Consider the following 9146-nt stretch of genomic DNA (forward strand, 5'->3'; position numbering starts at 1 on the left):
AAGCAATCATTTCACACAATGGCCAGACAGATGTTTTTGCTTCTCAGTCACAAAAGAACAGCTAAGAAAAGCATGTTCCAAGGACCATCTGAGAATCATTGTTTCCCCAGAAGGACTGTGACAACCTGGCAGAGATGTCCGTCTGGCAGCTCAGTAGACTTCAAGGGGCACCTGTCTGCTTGTAGATAATGTAAGGCACTGGCAAGTTTACCAGAGCCTTTGGAGAACACCTCTCAAATTATATACTTCAAAACCAACACCCCCCTTGCCAAGCAGTCTGGTGGAGTTGCCAACCATAACATGATCATTCTGAGTCCCTGTTAACCATAATTGCCTTGACATGTATTTTTTTCGCTTCAGCAATTCATCTCAGCAGCATTTAAGTCATTTGCCTTTGGTCTGCTTTGCTTTCTTCCCATCCTTTGCTCGGTAGCCTTTGGTGTTGGCTACATCTGTGTTTTCCAATCCTCTTAAGGCGGCTTGCCCAAGCTGGATTTTTTTTTTTTTTTAAGGAAAAGAAATAAATGAATGCAGAGATGCTTTTTCTCCTGTTCTTTCAACCTCTACTTGCTCTTCAAACTTCAGCTCCAATGGGCAATGGCTGGGAACAGCTAAAAATGGAAAGAAGTGGGTAAGAATTGGAGCCATAGTTTGTAAAAATTGGTGGAAGGAAGGTTGTACTGGTGGGACTCGATTCCATTGCATGGACCTCTCTCATAAACACTAAAACTTGTGAGCGTCTAATGAAACTGAACGTTGGAAGATGAAAGAAAGGACTTCTTCGTGCAGTGTTTAGTTAAACTATGGAACTCACCCTTTACAGGAGGCAGTGATGGCCACCAACTTGGATGGCTTTAAAAGAGGAATAGACAAATTCATGGAGGAGAAGGCTATCAGTGGCTACTAGCCATGATGGCTCTGCTCTGCTGTAATGCTTCTGAATACCAGTTGCTGGAAACTGCAGGAGAGGGAGAGGGCTCTTGTGGTTGGGTCCTGCTTATGGGTTTCACACAGGCACTTGTGTGCTCACTGTGAGAACAGGATGCTGGACTAGATGGACCACTGGCTGGATCCAGCAGACTCCTCTTCTATCCTTATTCAGCTCTAGGGTGCAAGGAGAGGCATCGTGATCCCTGTCCCCACCTTCCACCTCTTGCCTCATCCCTAGTGCAATTATATTCCCCTTGATCACTTCCCAAGTCCACGGATAGTGATTTCCTCAAACATGCCCACCAGGTGCCAATGTCGTTCTCCTCTGGGCATCAGCAAAGCCCACCTCTTAGGTTTTCACAGTGCATTTCTGTGCAATGGGGAACGCCGGGTCTTGCGGGGATGGATGTGGCCTTTCCATCTGGCCCTCAGGACTCTAAGCAGAGCAACATCCCTCAATGGCCCTGCCTTGCACCCATCTTGGTGTTTTGGCTTGGCTGGAACATGTTCTTTAACTCTGAGTGTCTGAATGGAGGACAGAGAAGAGTCTGCGAGTGTGCATAGAACTATCCTACTGTAAAGGTAAAATTCACATTTGTTGCTCTGCCTACTTTTCCATTTGGACCTGCCCACCACCGTCATGTGGCCCTCAGAAGGGAATGTGGCCCCCTTTCTGAAAAAGTTTCCCCACACTTGCTATACGTGTTTACTCAGAAGTAAGACCCACTGAGTTCACTTTAAGTTTGGGAGGCAGGGAAGAATTCCCCGAAACTGCACCACCACCCACTCACCCACATTTATAGCTGCCAGTGGCTGTTTGTGTGCTTTTGATGCTGTCAGCAGTTACTCCCCCTCTTGCCCTTGTGTGACATCCTTATAGTTCTTTCTGATCCTTTCCCGACCTGGAGGAATTGGCTTCAGAGCCAATTCAGGATGGAGGCAGTAAAGGGAAGCAATGTTTTGGAAGGAATTTAGTTAAACTTACTTTAAAAATATGAGGATCACAAAATAGTGCCCAGCATCAGCAGGGAAAGGTAATAACCCAACTGCATTGTCCTCCCACCCCAAATAATGGCAGAGTGCCTCTTCCAACCCCACAGGCTGAAAATATGGTAGTGAAGTTGCAGGAAACTTTTCAGCTCAGCTTTTTCTAAAGACTTGCACCTCAGATAGCATTGTTGTGAGCACCCTACTATTCCCAATCTACAAGTCAATAAAATGTCTTAAGAGACGCTTCCCTCCATTAAATATATTCCTGTCAAATCAAATAACTTGTTCTTTTAATCCCTCTCTGCCTCACAGTAAAATTAATGAATTTTCCTTACAAAATACTTGAGTGTGTGTGTGGGGGGAGGTTTTACAATGCAAAACTCTGTTGCTTATCTAGTTATATCTAAATTAACAGCATCTCTTGCTAGCAGGTGCTATATTTGGAAAGCAACATACTGTAAGCAATTAGAGAATTGTATGTAAATATATAATTTGTCTGACGAAAGAAGCTCTTTAGTGTGATTAACTCTCATTTAAAACTTCACTGTCAAAGGTAAACATTTTCCCCAAAACTACTGAGTCAGGCTCAGAAATCTATCAAAAAATGTGTTGGAATTAGGGTGGGTGTGAGGTGCCCATTATCAAAAATAAGAAGCTAAAGTGTTTATTTATAGCTGGGGGCTTCAGGGTAGGGGGGGAAACCCCCCAAATCCTTATATAAAAGCATTACTGCAACACTTTGAAAAGATGCAGCCAATATCTTCCCTTTGGAAAACGTTGCCAGCAATATGCTGAGGACACAGAGCTCTACTTCTCCTTTATATCTGCAGGTGAGGCAGTGGAAGTGCTGGACTGCTGTCTTGCTTTGGTAATGGACTGGATGAGAGCCAACAAGCTGAAGCTCAATCCAGTTAAGACTGAAGCACTGTTAGTGGGTGGTTCCCTAGACTACGCAGATGGATAGGAGGTTGCCTGCTATTGATGTGGTTACACCCCCTCCCATCTATGCCCCTGTCTGGACAGGGATAGTTGAACTTTTGTTGTCTATGCTCTGGTAACCTCTAGGTTAGATGACTACAATGCATCACACGTAGGGCTGCCTCTGTAGATGGTTCAAAAACTTCAGACGGTGCAGAATTTGGCAGCCAGGTTGCTTACTGGGGCAAGACGGTTTGAGCATATTACACTGATCCTGGCCCAACTGTACTGGCTGCCAATTAATTTCAAGGACTTAAACAGCTCAGGACCACAATATCTCAAGGACTGTCTCTCCCCATATGAACTGACCCAAACCCTGCAATCATCATCTGAGGCCCTTCTTTGTGTTCCTCCTTCACAAGAGGTCCGGAGAGTGGTAAGTTAATAGGCTTTTTCTGTGGTGGCTCCCCTTTTATGAAATGGCCTCCCTAGAGAAGCTTGCCTGGTGCCTTCATTACATAGCTTTAGGCACCAGGCAAAATGTTTCTCTATAACCAGGCCTTGGGCTGATTAACATTCTATGGCCTTTTAAATGCATTTGTGGGAGGGGAGTCGTGGGCTGTTTTTGTTTTATTATGTATTTTGTGTCTCATTTTGTATTTTTCTGTTGTGAACTGCCCTGTGATATTTGGATGAAGGGTGATATGCAAATTTAAACAATAATAATAATTCCCTGCAGAAGTAAAAATTAAAGATAAGAAAGTACAGTCATACATCGGGTTACAGACGGTTTGGGTTGCACGATTTCAGGTTGTGCACTGTGCCGAACCTGGAAGTACCGGAATGGGTTACTTCTGGGTTTCAGCGCTTGCGCATGTGCAGAAGCGCTAAATCGCGCTTTGCGCATGCACAGAAACACTGAATCGCAACCTACGCATGTGCACATGCGGCGCTGCAGGTTGCAAACGTGCTTCCCGCACGGATCATGTTCGCAACCCGAGCGTCCACTGTACTCTGGACTGGGATCATAAAGATAAGTACGGTGGTACCTCGGGTTAAGAACTTAATTCATTCCGGAGGTCCTTTATTAACCTGAAACTGTTCTTCACCTGAAGCACCACTTTAGCTAATGGGGCCTCCCGCTGCCGCCGTGCCACCACTGCACAATTTCTGTTCTCATCCTGAAGCAAAGTTCTTAACCTGAGGTACTATTTCTGGGTTAGCGGAGTCTGTAACCTGAAGGGTCTGTAACCCGAGGTACCACTGTAGTGCTAAAATTATTTCAACTGTTTTTCTGAGAAGGCAAAAGATACAAAGATGCTCACACAAATCCCCGTCTCCATCAACATTTTACCATGTTGCAACAAGGGCCTAGTTTGAAGTTGATGATGTTTATTCTGCTGTGTCAAATCCAATTTGGAAGGTGCTGTTTGTGTGAAAACTTGAGAAAGGCTTGACAAATCAGCAGTGCTGGGAACTATTATCATTCATTATCCAACTTACCAAGGCAGAATCTTGGGCTGATGTGGTTGTATAAGGTTCCTATCCACTTACCACAGCTACTTGAAATTTATTTAGGCATGATGGCAAGATATGAGGAGGGGGCTATCCCTCCCTTAAAAAACAAACAAACCCACAACACATGTTATTTGTGCTCAGTTACTGTTTCTACTGGCTTGGCTTGCCTGGCAGCCATTTTGTATTATGCCACAACCCCACATCAGCCATTCCGGGGCTGCAGCCTATGACACTTTCTCAAAACTCCCAAAAGCTTTGGTGATCCCTGTTCTCGACTGCCATTGTCCAGTGGTCATGGTTACTAGAAACACTGCATGTGTGTAGAGGTCTTTTTATTATTTCTACACACATTTCAGCTCTAGAACTGAAAACATTCTTGGGCTGGATGTTGTGTGCTGTGAATAAAAGGTGGGAGGGCCATCTCTGTCACCCCAAACACTTTGGAGGACGGATGGGATTATAATGTTAATAATTACAACAATAAAACCTTGTTTGTTAACAAATTCATTTTCAAAACAGTGTTCCAGTTGGGCTCCTAATGTCTCTCTGGAAACAGCACAACAAATAGGTCGTCATTATGCCGGAGAATAGTCTGTTAATTTTATCTCAGGCCATGTCCTCCTCCCGTTACACAGAAAAACACTCATTCCTATATGAATGAATGCCTTCCTCATCACAATAATTTCCTAATGACGTTTCATGGTTGACGGTTGCAGGTGGGGGAAGCCTTGTCTAGCATTGGCAGTAAAGTCCAAAATGAAATATAAAACATCCTTGCGAAAACTTCAGTCGGGGACAGAATGCAGCTGGGGGAAGGACATAAGACTGGATTATGTGTCTCTGTATCAAACAGAGACATCTGCTGGTCAGTCCCAAAATGGCCCCAACATTTCATTCTCTCAGGCTGGAAATGCCCTTATTTCCAGCCCAAACCGATCCCGCTCAATAACAACACAAAAGAGTTTGCCGTAACAGGAAGGCACCACGTTCAGGCTGCTACCAGTCCCCTGAGGGGTTATGCATCTGTTCTGTACAAACCCCAAATCATGAGCAGAACTGGAGGTGGTATGTGGTGAAATTATGCCTTAAGGTGGTGGGCGCAACTTCCAGCAACCTCTGTAGGCCACTGCATTGGCTATCCCTGCTGTAGCATGACCCAGAAGCGGAGTCCATCATGGAGCGATATATATACATTTATACAGTAATCCCTCATCTTAACTTGCGCGATTTCAACCACAAGCAGTCGAAGGCAGGCTGGTTGACATTGCACAAGTCAAGTCCCAAGCAAGGCGTACAGCTTAAAACCTCTTTTCATTCCAGTTCCACTTGGGCACTCAACACAAAAAGAGCTTTTAAACTCTCTGCCTTGCTTACTGGACAAGGTCCACTTAGTGCACCAGTTTGAGGAGTGCTGAGGATGCTATAGGGCATGAGTCGGCAAACTACGGCCCGGGGGCCGGATCTGGCGCAATTGCCTTCTGGATCCGGCCTGCAGATGATCCAGGAATTGCTGCGTGGATCGGTGTGAGGATTCTGATTGTTCAGGTTGCGCCATTTTCACACACACACACTGTGGCGGCAGCGGCACCTCCTCCCTCCCTTCTCCTGGCTTCTCCCCACCCTACCTAGAGAAGGAAGGAGGCTGGGCTTTGTTGAGCCACGGTTGACTGAGCGCCATTTTAAGTAGCCCCTCTCCAGAGCCAGCCCTTTCGCACTGCTCATCGTCCCCCTGCCCCCACCCACTGCCGCTCGCAAAGCACAGGTAAGCAGCCACCAGGGCTCGTCTGGTGCTGTGGAGAAGGGTCGTGAGTGGGGTACTTTTTTCAAAATATAGTCCAGCCCCCCACAAGGTCTGAGGGACAGTGGGAAAAGTTTGCTGACCCCTGCTCTAGGGACTCAGCTAGGTAAAGGTAAAGGGACCCCTGACCATTAGGTCCAGTCGTGACCAACTCTGGGGTTGCAGCGCTCATCTCGCTTTATTGGCCGAGGGAGCCGGCGTACAGCTTCCAGGTCATGTGGCCAGCATGACTAAGCCGCTTCTGGCAAACCAGAGCAGTGCACAGAAACGCCGTTTACCTTCCTGCCAGAACGGTACCTATTTATCTACTTGCACTTTGATGTGTTTTCGAACTGCTAGGTTGGCAGGAAGGAACTCAACTACACAGCTGCAAATAAAACATTTTAAATGTGTTGTAAAGTGCAATATACAGATGTGACACTAGATGGTGACAGTGAGCTATTCAAAATTCAATGTATTTTTCAAAACGTTTTTTTAAAAAGCATTTTCACAGTGTTTTTTATATATGTGTGTAGATTCCACCTCACTATCCCCGCCACCTGCTACCTGTGGGGCATCTCCAAAGGTTTGACTATGAAGGTATTTCACATATATGTGTAACCCTTGGAATCAAACCCACACATAAAATGAGGACTTATTGTAGTGTATTCTTAATCACATCTCCTCAGTCATAAGCCCCACTGAGAAGACTTGCTTCAATGAGACTTAGGCTGTGTATACACCATACATATAAAACACAACCCCCCCCCAAGAATCATGGGAACTGTAGTTTACTCCCCAGAGCTATACTTCCCAGCACCCATAACAAACTACAGTTCCCATCATTCTTTGGGGGAACTCATGTGCTTTCACTGTATGGTGTGAATTCAACCTCAATCCCCATCAAGGGCTTATAGCAAGGACATGGAATATGTGGCCCTCCAGATAATGTTGGACTACAACTCCTATAATCCCCAAACATTAGCCATGCTGATTGGGGCTGATGGGTGTTGGAGCCCACTAACGTCTGGGTGGGCTGAAGGTTCCTGATCCCTGAGAGAAATGAGCCATCTTAGTTCTCAATGGCTCTCATTAAGAACCGTGGGACAAAGTAAAGGGGTTACAATCTGAGATGCAATAGGGAGTGAGCAAAGTATGTTCATTGTTGCAGATATTGGAATATCCGGGGAGGGGGGGAGGTTCCCCAGTAAATGACTTTGTGAGGGGAGGAGTCATTCATTCATAGGGACAGTAATAGTATACACAAGAATAGTCCTGCTGGATCAGGTCAGTGGTCCCTCTGGTGCAACATCCTGATCTCACAGTGGCCAACCATATGCCCATGGGAGGCCCACAATCAAGACCAGAGCAGAACAGCACTCTCCCATCTACTATGATGGGGCAAAACATACCCAATACCCACAACCATTGGTCTCCAATGAAATACATCCCCAGGAAGGAAAGGTTATAATGCAGATGTTTTGTGTTTGCACGCAGATGTTCTTCATTCAGTTGCACTGCATAATAGATTTGATATTACTAATTCAGCATAAACAAAAATTTATAGGGATGCACACGTATCCATTCCAAAGATATATGATACAAAGTATTGTGTTATGTAAAAGATTGTGCTGTTCATACTCCCACCATATAATTCCCCCCGCCGCACTCTGAATCTCTCTTGCTCTCTCACTTACACACACCCCAAAGCCAAAAATATAACAAGGTTGTTCCCCTTAAAATATAAAAAATGAATTGCAACATATACCTACATCTCTAGCAATACTCTGATCTCACTGATCCCTTGGAAGTCAGGAAGAGAAAGGTTGTACTCAATCAAAGCCAAATTGAACAGTAAATGGTAAATTAGCATCCAAATTACAGCAGTACATGAATCATAAAAAAATAACTTGGAAATATCAAGAAATTTCCAGCTTTGTATTCAGCCAGTGATGTTTATAGCTGCAGCTCTCTCATAAACGGGTAGGAATAAAGAAACTGAGATGTTCCTAAGAACAGCCTGGCCAATAAAGAGAAAATTTGCTAAACTGCCATAATAAAGCATTAATTTCTACAGGGAAGGGGAACTTCCTTGTAAAGATGTTTACTATACATTAGAAGACGTCCATAACAGTTTGGTTTAATAAAGTCTCTTTCTCTTGTTTCTACGGTTCTCATCCTGTAATGTGGCATCAAGACCACATAGAGATAGACAATGATTATCATCCGTTCTGGGTTAACTCAAGTCAAGTTACTCATGGGAGTTGCTCTCAATCTCTTTGCCAACCCTTAATGCGTCTTAGTAATTAGAATTGACAGTCAGATGTTAGATTAAAATAGAGGCTGGTCGTTGCTATGTTAAAGAGATGGAACAGGATCCCTTATTTGCATGTGTCTCCTTAATAAAGTGTTTGCTAAGTGGAGACGATACTCCCAAAATGAAACTGGGTTTTTTGTGTGTGGTTTTTTTGCCTTTCACGTACTGCAAACATCACTCGGATAGGCAACAAATGAGCAAATCTTCTCCAAGCCGCTTTGATGGTGTCTAAATTTAATTTCGGAGCTTACCATTGCATCAGCCGCTCCTTGTAATCATTTGGCATTTTACGGAACGGAGAGAGATATTTAATTGGAGGCAGGGCGTACAGCCCAAGTCTCACAATGGGGTTCATTCCAAGGCAAGGCCAGCAGTAGGCCCTTTGCAGAGCTTTGGCCTCAGCAAGTGCCCAGTGATGCCTTCCACTAGCGCCAGCCCTGCCTTGTTATGCTGTCAATTGAGTTCTTTTTGCTGCCTGGGCAAGAAAAGAAACATTGATTGATTTCTGGCCTGAACTTTATGGGTTTTGTGATTGTTGGTGGTTTTGATGCTCTATTTTGCTTTTTAAAAAACAACTATTAGTTTTACATTAGGGGTCCTGTGAATCAAAGCACAAGATATATTATATATAGTAGGTTGGTTTTTTTTAATAAGAATATCAAGTGCCTGTACTCATACCTTTATAAAATATCGTGG

At 44.5% G+C, this 9146-nt stretch overlaps 1 long non-coding RNA gene across 1 annotated transcript; it reads right to left on the reverse strand.

Annotated features, from left to right (window-relative positions):
• Positions 1-320: 320 nt before the first annotated feature.
• Positions 321-8878, reverse strand: LOC128420404 (uncharacterized). The gene is made up of 2 exons (XR_008332019.1): positions 8702-8878; positions 321-611 (listed from the first exon to the last, which is right to left on the reverse strand). It is a non-coding gene; the product is annotated as an uncharacterized LOC128420404 (long non-coding RNA).
• Positions 8879-9146: the final 268 nt, after the last annotated feature.

This window comes from Podarcis raffonei, chromosome 8, assembly GCF_027172205.1.
Source record: "Podarcis raffonei isolate rPodRaf1 chromosome 8, rPodRaf1.pri, whole genome shotgun sequence".
NCBI classification, from domain to species: Eukaryota; Metazoa; Chordata; class Lepidosauria; order Squamata; family Lacertidae; genus Podarcis; species Podarcis raffonei.